Here is a 23,465-nt window from a genome sequence, read left to right on the forward strand (position 1 = left end):
CATTCTCTTTCATAAAGGTTCTACATTTTCAATCAAGATTTCAAACTGCAACTAAAGCTTGTAAAATGAAATTAATCTCAAGACCACCCATTATACTGTGCGTATGATTATCGAAACGAACAAAAACAACCAAAACGGAGTGATAAGCAACAGCAGAAACATCTGCCAATTCTGGTTTATATTCTTGACACTTCACTCCGGCAGCGGTCGGTGTTGTTCGGTTGTTGGTGAATGCTACCCGATCGCCCCAACCCGATGGGGGTGTTGTTTACACCCCATCAAACGGCTCTCGATTATCGATTTCCAATTCCGATCACTGCCCACCTTCTCATGGAGCGGGGAGGGGGGGGGGGGGGGGAGGCATAGTGCTTTTTTTGTTGTTCTTGGATGGGGCCTTGGGAGATGTGATTGGAAAGCAAATTATGACTGGCGAATATTTATTTCCATTCCACTTCTTTTTTGTGCTCGTTTTGCTCGTGTTTTGTTTATGGTGAGGTGCGTGTTAGTTTGTTTTTACTTTTTTTGGCTAAGAAGACGTCTATTCGGAGCATTATAAATTCCGAACGCGAATCTTCCATGCCAGCAGAAGCCAGAAGGTGGTAGGTTGTTTATGCTTCAGGCCCCCGCGGGGCTCGGGATTGGGATATCAAATTTTAATGTATGCATCTTCGTTTCACACCATCAGCAGCGGTGAAGAACGGACGACAGTGGAGGGGTCAAAGCGGTGGTGAAGATTCTCGAATAATATTTATTTGGTAGCTGAATGTGAAGGATTTCCATGGGAGTTTGGTTTCTTTTTTTTCCCTAGAATTTTCCCCCGAACGCTTTGTGGCAACGGTGGAAAAGATTGTGATTGAATATCCTGTCAAGGACAAGCGAAGAATATTTAGTTTAGCTCCCATAGCTGGTTTCCTCGGGAGGGAGCGGGGAAGGTAGAGTCATCGTGACTAATGTGAGGATAATGAATGATCAAGCCACTTCAAGGATGAAGTCCTTCGGTTAGTGGAAATAGGGAGGGAAGTTTTATGATAAATGAACTGCATTTTAAGGAGTGCTAATACCTCCGTCTGGCACAGCTTTGTTTCGCCTGGGGAAATGAATTGAAAGCAGACAAACATACTACACACACACAAACACAGATTAAAACAAAAAAACGCACAATCGACCCTAATGTATTCAAATGAGCACTAGAAGAACAAAGCGAGTCGCCTGCTTTTTTCCGGTTTTGTTGCGGTCGAGATTTTCATTCGGTCCATCCACAAATCCCGCTCCCGTTGGTTTCGGCTCGCAAACGCATGCCATTTTTCACGAATCTAATTAATTCCAAACCGTTTCCCCCATCGCGAGGCAGCCGGAAAATTCGACCAGTGTGCATCGTAATTACATGCAGAGACAGCAAAGCACGCGACGTGCGCGGAGTCCGCTGGAAGGAAGCGCCCAAACTGTGAGGTGACCGGCGACTGGCTCATCAATCATAGGACCTGCTTCATTAATCTTCTCCCCACTTTGCCACCTCTCGGGAACGGTGGGCCGGATGAGAGCGAAAGGGAAGGAAAACAGTAAAATCAATCCACAAAGAATTGGTCAAAGCTTGGAGTTTGTGAAAATCGTGGACCACTGCGAAGGTGCGTTAGGAGATACAGACCACAAGGGGCTCATAACTTGGAGAAGTGGAGCAGTCTTCTTACCGGCCGAAGGGGACTGGGAAGGGGATAAGCATTATAAAATCTGATCCATCCGTGGTCGATGCGTGACCGCGTCCTGAATTGAAGACAATCCGGCACAAAAACGACCGAACGGCGGAGATTGGTTTTTGGTGAAACTCCGATCCCAACAAGAAGTCACGTAGTGCTGCTCTTCGGACCATTGTAGAGTCTCAAATTGAAGAGCTTAGAACGGTCGCAACACTTCTGCGGGAGGGTGGGGGTCGAACAAACTTAAGCCGCTTATAAGTCGCTGATTGTTCGTTTTGATTTTCGGTGAAGTATGCTCGTCAACTCCTCACTTTCCAGGGTCCGAATTCCGCCTTAGCTCGGAATAATGATAATTATCAACCATTTTTACTGCACCACTCTTCATAAGATTGGGTCAGAATACATAGATGGACGTTTTCTTTTTCTTCAAGCGGTTTCTTGAAGGACTCCTTCTTGAGGAGTGGAACCGTTCCGGTAGTGGGAGGATCTGGGTTCAAGAAATACGATGCTCACGTTTTGTGGCTGCTTTCGCCCATCAGCAGTGGGCAAGCAGAGAAAAACAAGAAAAGAACAATGTTTGATGTTAAACAGTATGCAAAGAAGGAGAAAACGGCGGTTCGTATTCTCTTCAGAACGAAGCTTAGATCAGCAGAAGCAAAAATAGATCGTGACCGCTTCAATGAAGTCTCTGTTTAAGTCATGTTTTTCATGTTTCGAGAATGTAAGCTTAGACATTTAAGTTAGTGATGTGCGTACTGAACAAGAATGAGTGAAGGAGTAGAATTTTACTGTTGAATTGATTGATATAAATCCTTACGGACAGTTTTTGTAACTCCTTTTTGAATCCTCAACAGGGATTCGAATTCAACATGATAGAATGAGTGATTAAAAGAATTGCTAGTCGCTAATGGAATACATACAAGCAATCAAGTTCAAATATGAAATTCAAATCCCAATTATGTATTCGAATCCCGATCAAAAATTTAAATCTCAAACAGGAATTTGAATCCTATAAGAGTAATTAATATAGTAAATTAACTAGCGAGAAAAAGAAGTTAAAAGAAAATAAACCAATATTACAAGTGAAAAGTAACTCTTTTATTCACAGTTGAGATTCGAATGACTACTTCGTAACCCTACTCGGGATTCCTATTTACAATTGGTATTCGAATCCCACTATTTTATTGACTTATTCACTCTTTTTGTATTCGAATGCCTGGTTGTGGATTCAAATGGTGGTCTCGACTAATAACTCATTTTTAAATAACATTTTAAATCTCAAAAGAGTAATCAAAAGATTCGAGATGATTGTTCAGTCTGTATCAAATCTCGGAAAAGAATTGTTATTCCCATCACTACTTTAAGTAGTAAATTTGTTTTCAGATTCAAGCAAATCAACCTTCCATTCTTTCACTTCCCTACTTCATTACACATTTTCCTCCAAACATCATTTGATTGTTTCACTTAAAAGTACGTTTCTTTTACCTTCGTTCGTTTATGTTTTCCCTTGTAATTATTTCTTTCTCCTCGCATCCTTCGTATGCGTTTGCTTCTCTTTTATGTTTCCTAACTATCATAATCACGCACTATGCGAAAACGTTTTATTTCCCTCGAACCCCTGCACACAGCAGGGTTTCCCTCCGCCCCGCCACCACCATCATATGTTTTCCTTCACCACGGCACTGCAGAAGTGCAGAATTATCCACATTAGCTACTCATCGGCACAAACACGACCCTTCCTCCGTTGGCCCTTCCGCCCTTCCCTAGCCCATTGGTATCGGGTTTCTTCCACCGGCCCGGGACGTGCCATTTTTATGCAGCGCCTCAAGGCAGGAGCATAGCAGGGAAAAAGAAAAGCACCAACCACACCAGAAAGAAAAGCGGACGGCGAAGAATGGAACGACTTATTCCAAGACACAACCGAAGGCACGAAAACTGTTGCCACAAAGGGAACCCAACGGAACGGAGCGACATTTACAAATTTATTACAGTGCTTTTTCTCCGCACCACCACCACCACCACCACCTCACCGTTCGGGTCCTACCCCTGATGCCTGCGGGCTGCTTCACACCCGCCTCATCTCCGGGGCTCAGAACCCCTTGCGACAGAGTCGCACCTTATTCCATGCGAGAGGCCTCACGATTTCTTCACTCCCGGACTCCGGACCCCGGACTCGGTCCCAGTCCCGGGTAGACCCCGGAGATGGAATGAAAGAGAGAGAGAAAGAAAGACGAACAGCGGAACGCAATGAGCATGAAACACTTGCGAACGCGTCTCCACATACATGTACGCTTATGCTGCAGGGCGCGATCGGACCCGGGGTTGGTCTTCTGCACTTGCAGAAGGAAAAGGATGATGTAAGCGAAGGAGATCGCCGGCCAGGAGAGGACGAGCGGTGCTGCACTCGCATTATGCAATGAGCTAAACTTGTTTGCTTAAACGGAATCACGTTCTTGGTTTCGCTGCCCTTCCCTTCTTCCCTACATTCGTTCTACCAGCCCTTCGTTTCTTCAAACGCCACTATCTTCTCGATTCCGTCTCACTCGCTCCCTCCCTGCCTTTCATGCCCCTTGCCGGCCAAGAAACGGTCGAAGAAAAACCGGTCAACGCATAATCCGTGCCTGTCGATGCCTTCGGTAACCTTTTCACCATTTTTGCGTGACACCCATATCCGCGAGCGAGCCGAGCCCAAATCGCAAAACGTGCATGTGTTTGCCCCCTTCTCCTCCTCTTCCTCTTCTCCCATCCACGGGTTGAGGTGATGATCACGTGCACCGAGTGGAAATCCGCGGTGGATGAGTGAAGGTGAGGTTTATTGTGGTCGAAGCTGGGCTGTCTTAATTGGCTTCTGTGCGCCCTCCGAAAGATCTGAGCAGATTGGCCAGAAGTCTGCTGAGGAGGGGATGAAGATCGGGGCTTGTGATTTGCATTTTACTACTCGTCGGAATTGAACTACGATCTTTATCGCAGTGAAACTTATATTTGCTTTTTCCACTTTGTTGTCAAGTTTATTTTTGTTTTATGACAAAACGGTTCTGGGTGACGACGAAACATTTTTGCTAGATCGGCAAAATAGATTTAAAATGTAAAACTCACTTTATTAAATACTGAAGCTGTTGAAATTAAATGTATAAAATATGTATAAATCGTTGCACATAATTTGTTTTAAAGTTCTGTAAACGAAGTAAAGATTCTCGTTGAATTGAACAGAAATGTTGCAAACATAAACAAAATTCTAGAAACGATCAAACTAAACCCAAATGACCTAAAGCTGTTTTAATCATTTAAAAATAAATTGTAGTCTAATTTATCTTGTTATTTTTATTTTTCGGAATGGCGTTGGGCTTCGGGAAATGCATGTTTATTCAATTTTACTCCCAATTTCATTTTTGGTAGGTTCAAACCCCTTATGGGATGTTGTAATTATCAACTACGAATTATTATCCACTGTACTTTTGGATCCCTTCCCAGCCCCATAGCACTGCCTACGTTCACCCATCTTCACTGTTTGCCAAACGATCGTACCGAGCCAACGATTACAAATCGTTTAGACCCGTTGCAGCGCAGACGAGCATTACACGCTCATTTTCGGGCCCTAATTAATGTCGGATTTGTTTCTTGAGTTCTTCATTTGTTTGTTTCCCCGTTCGCCGGGAGACGATCTTCTTCTTCGATCGACGGTGATTGATTACCCCATCTTCCTTCTACTTTTTCCTTCCCTGATGCTGTAGTTGTTGTTGTTTGTTGGTTGCCCGAGCACCTTCTAATCCGTTTGGCTCAACCAATTTGTGCTACAGTTTATGACAATCGACCACTGCTGCTTCCATTACCGGTGGATGTGCAGTGGATTTGTTTCTTCCCTTAAAGAGGCCCGGCCAGAAAGGTCCAGAACAGGGGGCCCCGCAAAGGGCTTTGGCAGGCAAGTGGGGATGAGAAAAAAAAACCAAACTGTACCCAGAACCCGTTTCTCTGCTGGCTTAAGGGGGTTTGGGTTGGTTTGGATGTTGGTTTGCTGCTGCTTCGCGCATTGGTCCTACTTTCCTATTGTTGTTTACCCATATTATTGACGTCCTGTTTATGGTACTACACCGTTTGGTTCTTTTCTTCTGTCCGCTGCTTTGCTTTTCTTTTTTCTTAGTTCTCCAACAAAAGAGCAAAGTGCACGGCGAAGGCGAAGAAAACGCCTGCCCTGAAAATGCACACCAAAAAAAAAAAACCGGCAATCGCGGGCCACTCCTTGGGGTGATCTTGAAGAAGGATGGCCGGAAAAGAAATGGGAGAAAAAGGAGTTCAAAGGAAAGAAGAAAGGCAAAATCAAACCGATTCCAAGTGGTTGAATGGTTCGGGTTTCCCTCACGGCACTTCATCATCATCCTCCGCCGCTAACGGTTCGAACCGGGGTGGACCGGGAGGGAAGAAAGCGACATGCGGCCAGCCTAACGAGCCGAACGGGGCAAGAAAACCGCAACCGACCCCGGTCGCTGGATGCGCCGGTACTAATATAGAGGGAAACAGAGCACCGGCACACGGGATTCGGGAACCTCTCCGGGGCCGCCTCCGGGAACAATAAATCAAGGGCCGCGGCAAGGTAAGAGGAGCTCTCGCCCGAGGGCCTTCGCAAACAAGTCCCGATGGTTTCGACTTTCGGTGGTTTTTGCTGGCGATCAAGGCACCGACCGAGGATGATTCGTTAGGGCGTGGAGTGACTAATGCCCAGCGCAGGAATAATATGTGTGTTATATAGAACTATTACCGATTGTTTAATTAATCGTGATGGATGGCGGTGCATTGGATAAGCTAATCGGAAAGGAATTAGTGACTTTCTTTTGTCCCGTTTTGTCGATGGTTAAGGTGTTGGAAAACTGTGTGAAAAAACCAACGATTTATGAAAGATTGTTTCACATTGTGAAAAATATCATAAAACACATTAAATGATGCGTACATCACAAAGAATAAGGACAAAGGGAAGAAAGAAAGCAACGACAGAATAAGATAAAAATGTAAGAAGTGGCGAAACTTCAAGATAGAGATCCCTCCCTCGCAAAGGATACGGCCCAAAAAGGGCTGAAAAGGAACAAGCAAAGAACCAGTAAACCCAATGGCCTGAAAAGGGCGAACCGAGAGTAGATGCGACCCGGAGACCGCAGAACCAGAGGTCCAATAAGATGAGTGAGAAGACGAGGAAGAAGGAAAAAATCAAGCAAAAATAAGCGAAAGAGCAAAATAAACCGGTTTTCTTCGTTCGGCTCGGTGTGTGTGTATGTTTCTCGAGTGAATCAAAACACTTCGCGTATGCTGGGCAGCTATAATAAAGCTCCTTCTGGTGGCTGGACGATGGTGACGTGACGAAACGACGATGGTCCGCGGTGGAGTTGAAGGAGTGGAAGGCGAAGGAAAGAAAGTAGCTGCGGGCGATCGGGTACGAGCCCCCGAGCAACAAACCGGCTCGAGCACTCGAACGGAGGTTAGAAACCGGTCCTAACGCCTGCCTACCCTCCCCCCAACCTCTCTCTCCTCCCTCCACCTGGGTCGGTGGTGCAGTGTGTAAGCCAAGTAGCTTAATTCAAGCGTTTTACAACGTCGTCTTGTAGTGCGGCGTGAAACCGTGGCCGGTCCTCAGGGTGAGAGGGGAGAGGTCCCAGCGAGGGGAAGGCAATGGATGCGGTTCCTTTTGATTCCGAGCACTCTCAGCCTCAGCCGATCTGCCGCGGTCCACGAAAATCGCCGCTTCCTTCACCGTTTTTAATTCGTTTGACGGTTGTTTGTTGGATGTTCCAGGAGAAGAAAAAAGGAAAATGAAAAAAAAAACATACACACCAAAGAGTAAACCATTCGTTAGAACAACCTCTTGCGTTGCTGGTGATGCTCTTGTTAAAAACAAGCGGTGTAACTCAAAAAAAAACCAACACCACAACAAGACAAGATCTCGGCCACGATCATCCACCATCGTGATCATGTGTCACTCGATCAAAATGGTGCAGCATATTTTTCTAGCATATTCCTCCCGTACCCCCAGTTCACCGTTGTGTCATAATCGAATCGAATGGGTTCGAATTAATTTGTCAACGGGTCGAATTTGGAGTTGGACGTTTTTTACCCCACTTTTCGATACCAACGAAAAGGGTTTTTGTCCAGTGTTGTTTTTTACTTGTGTGCGTTTGTGGCGCAACTTGATACGATGGTACATACTGGAAGCAGGGGGGACATAGGGGTGACCGCGTGGCACGAAGTGAATGTGTTTTTTTCCTTTATTGTATCTACCGCCTGGCGGTGGATAAGGGCTTGTCTTTGGCCGCTACCATTCCCGAGCAACCATCATTAGTTTCCCCAATTGCCAACAAATCGAACGGAAAGACCTTCGGTGACGTGAAAAAAAACAAGCAAGCAAGCATACAAACAGAATGCCACCAGTCAGAGGTTGAGACCTCGTTGCGTGATCGTTCGAAGGGTACACTTACAAAAGGGCCATCATCAGGGCGGGTGGAATGAAAATTGGGTTGAAAAAAAAATACACCCAGGAACACAAAAACCCCGATAGAAAACTAAACAAAATATACAAATTTTCGGTCCGTTACGAATTCCGGAGGTCGGACGGCACCAAAAAAAAGGCAAAAAATAGAAGGCAATTCCTAGTTCTAGCTTGGCCCTTTTTTCGCCTCTATCGGTATGGTAACATAATTTGTCAACGGTGCATAAAATTTCAATTTAGATTACCTTCGGTTTGGTTTCGACCCGCAGCCCCGCGGGAACGGGACGGAACCCACGATAGCCGGACGGTCGATAGTGGTCATAAATTCAACGCCTCATAACGCGCGTAAACAATGCGCCATTAGAACAGGGCCGTCCCCCGCAGCCGCGACTACATATTCAAAACTTAAAATTAGCTAAAATAGATTCGTACCGCAACAAATGGTGAGGACGCGCTTGAGAAAAGCGTCCAAAGTTTGTCTCAAACGCACAACCGGCTTCGAAAGAACTTACCCTCAGGAAAAGTCACCGGGATCGGTTCCTCCTCGCCCGGCTGGATTCGAAATCGAAACGAGTAAAAACTCAACGGATCGCTGCCTTCGGGAGGGCCTTCGATTTTCTTCCCTTTTTTTTCCCCTCCCCAAACGCGACCCGCAAAGGAAAACTGGCCAACAGTGCGCCTCTATTTAGGGTTCAATGTTGTGGAAAATTGACATGTTTAGTTCCTCCGCACTTGCGACGAGTGGCGTGGGGCCACCGGGGGGAGGGGAACGGCAGAAGGGAGGGTGTTATTGAGCCACGCATGGTGGCGGGAGGCCTAGGCCGAATTCGCGAGCGCGCCTCCCGACTCCGATGCGAGGAGTAATTGAATTTTGATGTAAACACATTTCCTCGATGGCTTTCCGCTCGGTTGGCCTCCCGACGTTTGGCGGGCGTTGGAGGTGTACTCTTTGTTTTTTTTGTAGCGTGGTTTTGTCCTACAACATTTTTTTTCACCTTCCCTGTGCCACATCTCTAACGTCCGGCCAGCGTTAGAGCGCGACCGGGGTGGAGTGTGGCAGGCAATTTTCGTCTTTTAAGGCTTCCGGCCGGCGAGGGAGTCAACTGAGCGATGGCATGCAGGAAAAACCATGCTACCGGGCGAGTTTATCGGTTCGCCCACAGTTGGCCCAAATCTATCCTGCTGCTTCTTATCAGCTATGGAGGTGACACTCTCCATTTGCAACCTCCATTGAAAGCGAGGGTAAATAACGGTTGGGTTATTCGTTCAGGAGCAGGATACAAAAGTGATAAAAAAGTCGAATCGGTATCAATTCTTCTCAAGTTTCCTTCGGTTTCGAAGGTTACGTTTATTGACTTCTTGAGCTTATATTCGAATTTGACAAAAACTTAACTGAATTTTTTGTTTCAATAAAATAGACTACTATTTTATGAAAGTAAAATAAAAGCGAAAATTTCGATTCCGAATGGATATGTCTTAAGAAGTTTCCTCGCGGTTAGAGGGTGTCATCTAGCGTTTTAAATAACATTTCTTTAGAAAGTACGGAGAGTTGTAACCCAAAAGCTACATTTAACCTGTAGTTCTTACACAAAATATAAATAGCGATCATTTTGACCGCTACGCAATTTTCTCTTCAAATATTTCGGGAACATAATTTCAAACCTAAAACCTAATTTTATTACAATTAAAACTTTGATCCAAAATTTTTAATTTTTCCGATGCACTGAGCCAATAAAAGTTGAAAGGAATCTGAGTCGTGCATTTTTCCCCAGCTACTAGCTAGCTGAATGATGGAAATGTACATGAAAAAACCAAAAAGGCCAAAAGATCAACAAATATAAGTAACAGCAGCGTTTAACAGATCATAAAATCTTCAACCTAAAAAATTTACGAAGTTGCTATGGGAAGATTCCAAAACATTTAACTCTAGTGATAATTATAACTTTGATTTAGTAATAACTAGCTTGAACGAAATAAAATAAAACTTTGGTCATATCTCTAATTACTTAGTTTCCAACTGGAATAAATTACGAATTGATTAGTTGTTTGAATGACATGGCGATGTGTTTCTCTTAATTTAATATTAAAATTAATCCTTTTTTTTTTGTTGAGCTGATCGATACTATCATTCACTATAATCATTTTATTTATTGTGAGAGAAAGGTTCAACCTACAGTACATTGGAGCCTATTTTGATAGTTGAGTCGAGCATCAATGTCGAATAAAATCGAAAATCTAATATGTGACTCGAAGCATCTGTCGAATGTAGATTTTGGAAATATTTTTTTTTTTTTTACAGGTAATGAACATTTTTATCAAAACAATCTTTGGTATTTGTCATGTTTGAATGGTGGAAACAATCTGCTATGAGTTCCCTTGAATTTTTCACTTTTAAAGACAGCTATATCAGAGATTTTACAGATTTATCACAGCAGCTTTGGACAGCACAGATTCCTGGCTTTAAAAACTTAACTCTTAGAATAGGCCTCATTTAGCATTTGATGACACTGCTCGATGCTTTCAATTGAAAGGAACTAGTGTGGAAGGAAGGATACTGATCTCAAGGGTAAAAGAACTGAGAAATAACGTTCACTGCTTGTTCTTTTCCTCTTCATTGGTTTAAGACCGTTCGGTCACAGTCTCTTTTGTACAAAGGCTCTTACTATGCTTACTTTTTCGAGGAGTCCTCGTCCCATGAAAGATCCTACACGAATGGCTATTCTTGTCAATGTCCATATTTTGATAAGCATTACTTTGCTGGCTCAAACCCAGAAGACTAACTCAAATTATACTCTTGGCGTAACTCCCTGCATTGATTGTCGACTTTTCATAGATCTCAAAGATACTTCTGTCGAAAAACCCATTTGCAATGAAGCCTTTCCGACCCAAACCCCCAAATTCTCGACTGCTACCGAACGAAACGCACGTCGTTGGCTTTGTATCGGTGGCTAAATTAGTGCAGCACCCTCATTTCGCCTGCCCTATTACAATCATTATCATTAGGGTTTTCTTTTCGGAGGAAGGAACATTAGAAAGTGTGCCCACATCAAACCGAGTGCAGCCCCCGGTCTGTGTTGCGTAGCGTCATCTCGCCCCGAACCCCAAACACACGGTGGCAGTGCCCTTTTCTTCCGATGGGCAAAAGGTTCGTCCCCCCCCCCCCCCTCCCCCCGCCAGCCATCTCCGATGGGAGCACGTGAACGCTGGCTGTAATTTCACCAATCGCCAGCGCTCCGCGTTCGAACGTGAATGTCGAAAATTGCCGTTTTCCTACGCTTTCGTCCGCCGAGGCTCACTTTAAGGGCTCCAATTGGTGAGCCTGTTTGCCAAAGCAAACACACACACACACCTAACCCGTACGCCCTAGGCACTTGGAAGACAAAGTAAGGGAAAAAAGGCATGTTCCATCTGAGATGTGAGTGGTTCAAAAAGAAAAAAGCCACCAGCACGTTCCATAGGTCAGCATACTCTGGCGCACACTTCCCAGTGTCGAGGGGGAGGAGGCGTCTCCGAGAATATGTATGTGTGTGTGTGTGTACATTGGCACTCCACGTGGTAGTTTTCATCCTCCGGTTTCCCCCGTTTCGTCTGCTCGTCGGCCAATTCCGGCCAATTTTCCTCCAAATGATTATTTTCTATTATCATCCACTTTTCAAACAAACAATAACTGCACGGTTGAATGACTGTTAAGTCCGCAAACGAACATGACGGCCGCTCGCTGATGCTCACTGGTGATGACCATCGGGGCAGGGAGGGGGGTTGGGACTCCGAGGGTGATTACCTCCAGGAAGTCTACGATCATCTAAGCAAACATGGAAAAGTGCGCTCAATCGAAGGGTCCCCAATATGGTGAAGGTAATTGCGCTGCCGGAAGATAAGATATACTCCCGATTTCGGTGGAGGGACACTATTTCACCAACACCCATCTTCAGATGTTGATTCCCTGCCTCAAATGTCTCTGGCTCAAATTAAAAGCTCGAACTGTAAATCATGTGCCCCGCAGCGTTGGAGCTGCTCCAACAGTGATCAAAGCTTGACACTTTGTTGCCCGATCTAGATCGCACCGGGGCGACCCTCCTACCGAGCGAGGCATGATTGCATCCAATTTGGAAAACGAGCGCTTCGAGGAACCAAATTTTCCAAAACACGTTCAAGAGATCGATCCGATTTCCTCCGAAAAAGGTGCCTCCTCGCGACGGTGACACTCTCAGCCAGGGGTTAAGAAACCCTCGCCTCGCGCCGAAGGTCCATGCTCCCCATCGCACAGTATGGTGCCACCGCGCCAGTACCGCTATAAGGCAATCGGTGTTGCACGGATCGATCGCAAGGTCCGACGGACGGTTGGCCCTCGGTGGATTTCTCCACGCGAAAGGGCAAAGGCTAGCAGCGGGCCTCTGGTGCCCTGTTCTCTTGCCCGTTTGGTGTGTCTTCGTCGTCGCCCCATTGGGGACCTGTCCGGGCGAATCGAACCAGCGATGTCAGAGCTTCGCCCGGCACGATCCGGTCGAGGGTCGTAAAAGGCCTCGAATGGACACGCAATGTTCCCCGTGCCTGCGACACATTGTTGTAGTAGCTCTCGAAGCATCCGAGTCGTCGGTATCGAAACGGGTCATTACGGGCGTCACTGTAGAGCCTAGACAGCGTCGATGTCGCCCCGGGAGCGACATAAGGGGAACGGCAGGAAGAGGTGTTGTGACATGAAAAAGTGCAAAGATCGAGGTATTAATTTCTCATTTTGCTTCCAAATAAAAAAAACAACCCCTCCTAGGCACCGAGGTCTCCCAAAGTTCCCGCACCGAGCACTACAATGTGCTTATAGCTGTGCTCTGTCACGGAGATACTCCCGTGGCACTCCGGTAATGGGTACCGACCGGGGGTACGAACCTTTAATCTACCTTCCCCTAACGGTTGTTGCCGTGGTGGGCTTGAATATGGCGAATTGATTGCGCTACACACGGCAATAATCAGCTGCAATCGCTTACGGAACCTCGCCACGATCGTTCCCCAAGCGGGAGTAGAAGATGGCCGCCACTCCTTTGCGTCGAAGCAGGCGTCGAAGACCCCCGACACTCTTCGCTCCGGAGGATAGCACGGGCCGCTCCAGCTACGCGACTATGATTAATTTAAATCGATTACAAACATCGAAAGTAGATATATTAATTACAATGCGCCGGCGCGCTAGAAATGGCGCACCCATTTCTGTGGCAGAAAAACGAAATGGCGAAGATGGAGCAACAACGGGGTTCGAAATCGTTTCAGCGCTGTGTGCCCGAGCGCGAACGTGCCGTGGTTGATGATATCCGCACTTGGCAATTAGCAAATGTGTGGACCTCTTTGACCCGCGAGCGATCCACACGGAGAACATCGTAGCCCCAGGGCTTGGATGTTGAAAGAGAGCAAGAAGCAAGAAAAAAAACTAGGGAAGGTGTGCTGGAACGAGCTGAGAAGCTGTTCATTAATCATCACCCTCCGCTGCACCCTGTCCCCAGGTTCCTTTTTCCCCGGTCGAATACGATCACTTCAGCGAAGGTGAAGAAAATATCGATGAAGGTTGCGGCCAGCGATTCGTTTGCACCGTCTTAAATCCTTCTGGAGTGGTCGCGAGTACATTCGAGACACAAAGCAGAGGCGGTGGAAAATAGGAGTAATCATTTAGGGACTATCCCAAACGACAAGGAAAGCATTCGATTACACTCGAAGCAATGGCTTTTGGTAAGATTAAATGCTATATGGTGCAGTTAAGTTGAGGCTTTTCCTAAAATAGACTTTTTCCATTCGTCCAAACTTATTACAACCCCGTTATTTAGACGAATGTTGATGTTAGGTCAAATTAACATCTCGCTGATGAGCTCCATCCAAACCAGTTCCACTAAAAACCCCGACGAGATCAGGTCCCGAAAAAGTGTCTTAAAATAAATCAACACGTTTATTGAAGGTTCGAGCTAAAGCCCTTCCCGGGTGTGCCTAGGTTACTCCTCCTGGGTCGTGATCTGTTCTCCCGTAGCACCTCGTCGGAGTAGGTTACCACCTCCGTCATCATCATCTTCATCATCATCGTCTGCGCCATCAGTCTCACTCCCGAGGGAAGAAATGGGTTGCGCGCGACCACAGCGCCTTCGTCCAGCGTAGTTCGTGCTCATTTGAGGCCTAATAGATGCGATCGTTAGAAAATGATTTTTTTCACCCCTTCTCGCCATGACGAGGCACACGAGGTAGAAACAGCTGAGCAGGAAAAGGAAGGCGCACGGCGATGGAAGATCACGTACGCCCGGCGGACGTGAAGTCATGGACTCGTCGACGAAGACGAAGCCGACGAAGGCGAGGCGAAGACGTTCGATCACGATCGAGGGCCCGGTGCTGGACGATAGGCGAATTCTAGTGGGCATTTTCCGTCACTCATCATCGGGGTCGGGCGTCTTGGAAAACGGCAACTAATGGCAGAAAAAGGCAGCAGCGGCAGCAGCAGCCGTTGTTCAAGCTGATCTGCTAGGGGTACGATCACGGTCATCAACTTGCCCTGCGGGAAGCCTGACTGTTGCGTCCACCACTGTTACCGTTTGCTGTTATTATTGTCATTATTATTGGTACTATTTGCCCACCACTAACGCCCCCCATCGCCCCTCTACCCCTCGGCCATCTAGACTACTTTCGAATGTTGCATGTTCGATCTCGGCCAGCTCGGCTTCGGATCTGCAGGTCGCGCACTCGTCTGCAAAACAGGTTTGACCGGGTTCGTTTTCTAAGTCACATGCGCGCGCACACACACACGCCGCTTGCTCGCGGAAGGTGTGTCCGAAAAAGTTTACGGCGTCGCGTCCGAAACTGGAACCGCGCAGATGAACCGGATGGAACGGCGATCGGGTACGCGAGATCACGTTGCAACACGACCGTACCGCGCAGCTACACGTTCCGATAGGCGATAGGAAATCGCAACCGTTAGTCAGCTGGGCGGGAAGGAGGAGTGCGAACGCAAGAGGAAGTGAACGGGTTAGTGGTGAGAAAAGTGCTACTCGCGCCGGTAGCAGCAACGCACGGAGCTGCACGGTTCGATATTGCCTCATTTATCTCAATTACAAAATCCGTTCCCCCACATCGAACATGTGCGAACGGACATGGTGCAGGCCTTGTTTCGCCTCCCGCAAAGTCGGAGTCGGATCGGGTGTTCCCGGGCCATCAGCGGTCGCCTTTTCCCACCGGTGGCGTACACCGGCAGCAGCAAACTATCGATAAGAATTTTACAATATCCAAATTAGCTCCCGGCTGCAATCAAGATCAATCGTCGGAGGGATCGTTTTCGAGTGATGATCCTTTCCAATTCGGTGGAGAATAAAAGAGGAAGGAACTTAGAGTATTACCACTTCAAAGGTTTTTGCACCGGAGCGGTTTTTATTATCCAAGTCCTATTTCCATAAGGTCAAGTATGGTACGTTTGATACGGTTGTTACTTAATCAATTCTGTGATCCATTTATGTGCCATTTTGATTTAAAACTTTTATCTTGAACAGGCGAAAGAGGAAGGCACATATTATAACTGGGTCTTCCAGTACCTTCCCCCGATGAGTACCGAGCAAGATATTGCACGCAAAGTATTAATAAATGTGTGGATGTCTAACGCACTCCGCTATTATCTGTTCTCTGTTTAATGGATATTAACACATGCTGCAAATGCTCCCCCGTTAATCGACGGTTACCCGTTTTATCTTAGACGATTGACCTCAAAGCCAAAGAAAGGCAAAGCCATTACTCGACAAGTGCCCCTCATATCCCTCAGGGAGGCACCGAAGCGCACTCGAGCAGCATAATTGTAAATTTCTTTTCCAATCGATCGAACCAGAAGTGCAGGGACTCCTCGGGCGCAGTGTTTCGGGAAGAGATAACCCCCGGAACGGGTCCAAAAATATGACGTGTAGCTTGTTTCTTCCAGAATGGCACTTCTGGAGGCCGGAGGCAGATGAGATGTGCTTGTAGTTTCTTGTCTTTCCGCCCGCAGAAGAGAGCCCGTTGAAGTGGAACATTTAACGGGCTGGGAGCTTGTTCGGGATTTGATTTGTTTCGTTTCGCAGTGGAACGTGAGCCGGCTGCTCGGGTGAAGTGGAAATCCAGTGGAGAATAAAGAAGAAACCCCCCTCCCTCACTCCCCGTAAGTCCTCATTTGATGGCCCCTAGGCTAAATGGTACGCAATACGAGCCGAAAGTCAACACACAACGGCTTTACGATATTAATACATCATAAATCGCCCATTTTAAACGCGCTGGAAAATGGGAAATTTCGGTCAGGCCGATCTTCACCATCTCCCCTCCCCATTACTTCCTCTTTTGAAGGGATGGTGATGGTTGTGGGCCTCTTGGGATGCACACATAAATTTTGGACAAGAGTGCTTCGCTTTGATCTCCTCTCGGACGGTACGGCCAGCCAGTATCCAGTCCGAGGCCTCCTTCTCTCCGTTGGAAGGAAAAATCTCGTCCCGTCCTCGAGGACTCGAACTCGAAACGGTCGTCTTATCTTTCGTTGGAAAGATAAATTTATTACTAGCCATAACCTCACCTTTCGCTCTGCGTCGAGTCCGCTACACCGCACAAGGTACAGGGGAAGTTTACCCAGGTCTTGTGTCTTGGGCAGCCGAAGGTACCCTGGCAGCATAATGCTACGGACAGCTTATTCGTCGATTGTTTTTCCCTTTTTTTTCCTTTTTGCTATGTGTCTTTTCTGCTCCATCCTCCTGGCTGATCTGGTATCTTTTTTTCGGGAGGAGAGTAATTATAATAATTTTATTGTACCAACATACGTATCATCACCGATCGTGGTTGGATTCGTGCCTGTTTTCTCTCGTGCTACTCCACGGTTGGTTTTTTTTTGTATTTTCTTCCCCATTTCTTTCCCTTTTGCCTTCATTAGGAGAATCAACACAAGCCAAAGAAGAAGTCGAGCCGAGAGTGAGGCTGTGTAAGATGATACCGGGACTGGCGAATGGAAGCGGGATGGTGGGGCGCTGTGTTGCGGCGATGGGCTACAACGAAAACATATGATCGAGAGCTTTCCACTCCATGCGGGGGGAGCCTGGTGCTGAGGAGATGATAAAAAGATCTTAGCGAAGGAACGAACTGGATAAAGTGGGATCAGCACGAAGAAGGAATGAAACAATAAGCCTCGAGGTGCGTTAATCGATGCGGACAAATGGTCGGTCAGGGAGGGGTAAACGGGGCCCGGGGCACCCAAGGGGTGGGGAATGTCCGCGAGAATATCGGTACATAAATCAAAGCGAACGAACGAACGAACGAACGAACGAACGAATGAAGGAAGGCACCCCAATGGAGCGAGTACCGTGGCATAAAGAAAGCATAAATACGTGCCCGTGCGGTTTGTGGACCTGGTGGAGGGGAAGGTGGTGCGGTGGGGCAACGGGGGGCGAAAACATATGATGAAGAAAAGATCGACCGGATTGCGGAACGGGACGATGGCACGGGAATGAGCAACATTGAAAACGGGCGAAGAAAAACCTCACCTCGAATGGCTTTGTTGAGGAAAGAGGCTGTTCAGAGACCCTTGAGGCTTCTCTCTGTTTTTTCGCTTCCCATACGTCCTTCTCACTCCCACACCCACCAACACTTGTGGAACCGTTCTTTTCTTATCTTATGCTGTCCGTTTTCCAATCATGTTCTCCGTCGCCAGAGGTAAGCTAGGTAGCATCATGTCTTTCGAGGTGACCGATAATCAGCTGACTGCTCGGTCGTTACTGACACACGCAAACACACGCACAGGCCACATCTTACATCAGTGGTTCTCAAAAAGCTGTTTTGACAAATATTCATTTTAATGTTTTTTTTGAAAGCCTAGTTTGTGGCTACAAATATAAACCAATTTAGTTTTGGGACTTTTAAAATAATGACCATGATTTGCATCTAAATTATCAATTCTAAATTTATAATTCTATCATCTTCATAATATCTACAGCGTTTAGTCTCTGTAAAAAGTCTGTTTTATATATAAAAAGATATTGATTGAAATTAATACCCACTTTCATCAGTTAATGGACAGTTGGTTTGTAATGCTGTATGTAGAACGATGGACCAATCTTTTAGCAGCATAAAGTTTGAGAACCGCTGTATTACATCATGATAACGGGCTGCAACACTAACTAAAGGGTCATTAAAGTTTACCACCTAGTTATTTTATACTCTGGCCCAAATAAACAGCTAGCAAAAGACAGAAAAAAGAGTGTCCAGCGCTGTTTTGCTCCCTTCTAAAGTCGACTTGATTAGAGATTGGATGAGTTTTTGCTCCTCCGCGTCCCGTCGCGTCGCGTCCAAGCCTTCGCCGTGCGTGAAAGTACAATCTAAAGCGTGAAATCCAATATTTTACACCCGCTCGGTGCGTGTACGCATTTTCGATGGGTTCGTTTCTGTGTTTTTTTTTTCTTTCAACCCGAAAGCAGTTTGCCCGAAAAAGAAGAGGAACAAAAAGCCCCCACGGATTCAAATTCATCTTCGGACCACAACACAACCCACCCAGCCCATCGGGACGGGAAAGGCGAAAGCCGGCCACTTTCGTAATAGGAGACGCGTTTTCAATAGAAAACCACAGCCAATTCGGCGAGGAAAATAGATCAAATTCGGGCGTCCGGTTTTTCCTGCCCGATTACCGGCCCGAGGTTTCGTTGGCCGCATTCGGCGAGGGTGCTGCTAACTCGGACGTCATGGCGGCGTATGAAAATTATTCGTTTTTCGAACAAATTTTGTGGTTCAGTTTTTCGGAGGCGAAGGGTACAACACCGAGCGGTAACGGGGTTGATTGTGTGGTTAGCTTTTTGTAACTTCATACTAATGAGGACACGACACCGTGGACCAAGAGTTAGTGATCCATCATGTGAAGGAACTCGTAGGACCTGTGGAGTATAGCTGTTGACCTCAACTAACGCGTTTCTCGAGTTTGCTTTCTAATATTTCCTCAACAATACTTTGAAGTTGATCTTTGGTGACTCAGAAACTCCTTGGTTTTCTTAGGTTCCCGGGTATGTAAAGATATTTTTCTTTTCACATTTAGCATTCCAAATGAAATATTAACATTAGGGCCTATTACGAAACTCGAACGTTAGAGAATTTCCGACTCGAACGTCACATTTGCATTATGCCTCATCTTCGAGTTTCCGTTCGGCTCCCGTTCGAGAACTTTTTTGTCGATCAAAGTAATCTGTCGAACAATTTGGAAAAATTGCATTACGGTTCTCGAACGGGAACTCGAATTCGACAAATTTTTATCCGTAGTGGTCTAGTGCTACGGAAAGTGCAAAAAGTTCAATCGAAGAGACCTCACGGGAGTTCCAATAGTAAATTCCGATACATAAGATACACTTGAAGTAAAATATGGCGTTTTCATAATGCGAAGGTATCTTTTCGCTTTAAATTGGAGAAAAAACACACACCAAACTCTTCACAGATTTTTCATTGTTAACAAAATGCAACAGTCGATTCACACCACTTTGACAGTTGCGCTTGGAAAAAAATCGATGAAACTTTCATCGACTCGAACAAGTTACCATAATGCAATTTTCTCTAACGTTCGAGTCGGCGGTTTCCGTGTGATGAGAGAGTTGTTCGAGTATCGTAATAAGCCCTATTGCTTTTGCTGAGGATCTTCGTTTTGGATCATTGAAAGAGCATAAACTTCACATTTTTCACACAATTACCAATCAATTATGTTCATAATTGACTTGTGATGGACAAGGGCTAGCTCTAAATGGGTTTCGTTTCAAAACGTCATCCTTCCCGCATTGAACCTTGCGCTCAATATCCTACGCTCAACCTTTGACACTGGCACCGGCCAATTATCTGGCCTGCCCAGCCTATGGCGGTGTTAGTGCGGTACCTTTTTCGTTTATTTTGTGTTGATTATAAATTAGCAATGCCGCTGCGTATTGTGAAGCGATCTGATGGAGAACAACAACCTAGAACCTTCCGGACCTTCGTCAACGGATGGATTAGCATTTGGGATAGAATCCAAAGTCAACTCCGATCTCATCCTGCTGAGTCACCGAAGGTACCTGTGAGGGTATCCGTGTATACGAAGTGAAAAGAGAAGATCAAATCTTTGCTGACCAGTCTCCTGGCCCCGGTCCGATCTTGATATCTCGATGCTTGCCTTCGGTCCAAAACCAGCGCACATTCGAACCCAAAGGCGGGCTGAGAGTTTGAGGGAAAATTTTCTGCGTGGCTTTCCATCTCGAGCAAACGCCAGCAAACGATGAAGAACATGTTCTTCATAATTATGATTACAGCGTTCCATCGGGATACTCCTTTTCCATTATTTTACGCAGCTCAACACGACGACGCTGGCTGGAAAACGTAGTAGCGATAGATTTATGGTCGGATCGAAGGCAAACAGGAGGAAAACGAAACAACCAAAGCAAGAGAGTTGTTTGATCATGCTGAACTCTAGCGTAGCTTGAGCGAGATGGAGTGAAATAAACCTGATGATCAACCAAGCCTTTGGAAGAAGAAAGCGGGGTTAAGTATTCTACATTTCCAAGAGCTCGTTGGTGCAATTGCACCGCCTCGAAGGCGACGACGTGACACAGCTCGTGTGATCGATTCCATGCTCCAAGAATAGCTTTCCAACATCTGATCTATCTCCGCACCTCGATCATTATGGTTATTATTCTTAGGAAATCTATGGAGCATTTCTTGAGAATGGGGAAATTGTTTCGGTATGGAGGTTTTTTTATTTCAATTTGCTGAACATAATTCTTGTAAGTTTTTCTTAGTACGACATTTAATAAATCTATAGTTCAATACATCAACCATAAATGTGAGTCGTGATCTTTTCCAACAATATTGCTCTTACTCTTCCGGTCCTGTACGATGTTTCTGCTGCCAAAGTATCTTTCTCGCATCTCCAACTTCCACGGAAAGTACCAGAAAGACGGCAAAACGGTAAATGGAGGGATCGCCTGGGCAGAACATTATGTTAGTTCTCCGGCAAAGCCGGTTTTAAGGTTTCGTTTTTCTGTACCTCGAACCCAACGGAAGGCTGGTTTCGATCTCCGCTGGCAGAAAAAAAAACCAATACCTGAACGTATGTAGTCTGCTGAAGTTCCCCGTGGAGTTCCGTTTGCACCGGTGTGTTCTTTATTTATCTCCGTTGTCCGTTTTCCACCCTTTTTGTGTATGTACCAGCTGATTTTAATTGAAGTACTCGCGCTCGGGAAAGACTGCTCCCAAAACAAGCTCCCCCACAGGCGATTGATTGTTGATTTCATCTCGTTGGCTACCAACTTCAAGCGACGCTTTGCACATCGGAGTTGGATGTTTTTCAGATCTTTGACCGATTCGCGATCGCAAACTACTAGCTTCCGGAAGGCGAGCGACTCAACGGGATCGAATGTTTAGATACACCCGTTTCTTGTTGCTAGGTAGTGAAAAAGCGGTAGCCAAAGATCAGATCATCTGTTTCACCTCTTCCACGCTGTTCAGCATTTATGCGAACGAAAAGAGAAGATATTAATATTTTTCAAACGATCGATATCGCGCTCGGATCGACGTGAGTTTCGAGCGGGTGAACTTTCGATTCGTGTGTAACAAACCTATGGCCCGATTGGGATCTTCGATCTCCGGCTACCTGCGTCGCTCGGTTGGGGAGCCGGCCACCATAATCCCACTCGAGCCGGAGTGGGTGAAAGGCTAAGCAATCGGCCGGTTCCATGGTTCACCCCGAAAAGGGGGACGTGTGCGTTGTGAAGGGGTCGACCGTTTAATAGCAAAGCTTGCCCTTCCCCGGTGGCCAACTTCTGGGCACCCATACGCACGCGAGCGTGAACATGACTCAGCCGGTGGTGCCTCCGTTTATCACCCAAGAAGCGAAAGGAAGCTACAAGACGCTACAGCTAAATCCCTCGGATGGGACTCGAGCGAGGGAAAGGAAACCTTCGCGAACCGCGCTGGTGTTGGATTAAAAATCGTTCAATGGCCTCAATTGGACGCCCGAGTGGCGTCCGCCAGTGGGGACAGATTTGTGGCGGCCGGCTTAGCCCCTTGGACGATTGGGGCTGGATTTCATAAATTGGATTAAGCTTAGCCAGCGGACGGACCGTGGCTGACTTCGTCCGCGGCCTGGATATTCAATATCCTCTGGGATGTTCATGTTCCTGTAGGGGCAAGCTTTCCCGTTCTAGCCAGCCCACGAAAAATGCCCCCGAACACACATACACACACAAGTCACCCGTCAAAGTTTGACGAGGTTCAGATTCAGAAGACCCTCAAATGTAGCTGCCGGACATGATTGGATCGGTGGAAGTTGGTAGGCCGTCGAGCAATCTTATCTTTCCACGCTGTCTAGGCGAGAGGGATGGTGGTAGAACAGCGGACGAGAGAACCTACTGCAGTGAAGGTAACGCTTAAATAAACAAAATTTATGGTTCGTTAAAAGGCTCTTACTCGAATGCCCCAAAGCCCACGCCAATCAGCGGATCGTGCGTTTCGTGGCCATGGCGATGACACTATAAAATGAGTACGATCGAACGTCAAAGCCATCTCCCCTCGAGCCTTCAGATGGCAAGAGGGAATTATTCAAAAACACAACAACAAAAAGGAAAGAAATATGTTCATAACCCGGATCCTCCCTGTCCGAGAGACACAATCCCTGTGATGGCAACAGGATGGTAATAATTTGACGAAATTATAAAAAAACATACCTATCAAGACTCTGGGCTAGGGCTAGGCGTGAGGCACCTCCGGAGGTTCTGCGCATCGTTGCGCCCTGCGTTCTGTATCATTTACCGCCCGTAATGGCTTCCGGAGGCACGAGAAGGGGTGCGCCAGAGTTGGGAGTGGTTCCGTCCTTGAGCAGTTTCACAAATGTTGTTGAATGTACCTTCTCTAGTCAAACGGGATGAGTCAGGGATGTGGTCCACAGGGAAAGTTCCTAGAACATGAGGCTTCTCCAAACTCACCAAAGTCTCACACAATGCACAGCCTTTGAGTTGCTCCTCGCGAGACCTAATTCCACGAATTCGCTGAACAAGTACGGGAACTTTATTCAGGTGCAAGTAGGGGAAGGCTTCGCCCCGGACAATGCCGACCATTCTTGGGCGCGATCAGGTGATGGTTTGCAGGCTTGAGGTCGTTCGAGACGTTGTGTTGTTGTGGCGAAAAATCTGCCAATAACACAACAGGTAAACATCCGGGATGGATGCTAGAAAATCGTGTTCGATTTTGTTTTCCAGTTGGTGATGATCACAGAAAAACAAGCCATACAGACAACCTGACTCCGGGTGTACGTGTGTGTGGTCCACGGTGTCGGATAACGATGT

Source organism: Anopheles coustani, chromosome 3 (genome assembly GCF_943734705.1).
Source record: "Anopheles coustani chromosome 3, idAnoCousDA_361_x.2, whole genome shotgun sequence".
Lineage (NCBI taxonomy): Eukaryota > Metazoa > Arthropoda > Insecta > Diptera > Culicidae > Anopheles > Anopheles coustani.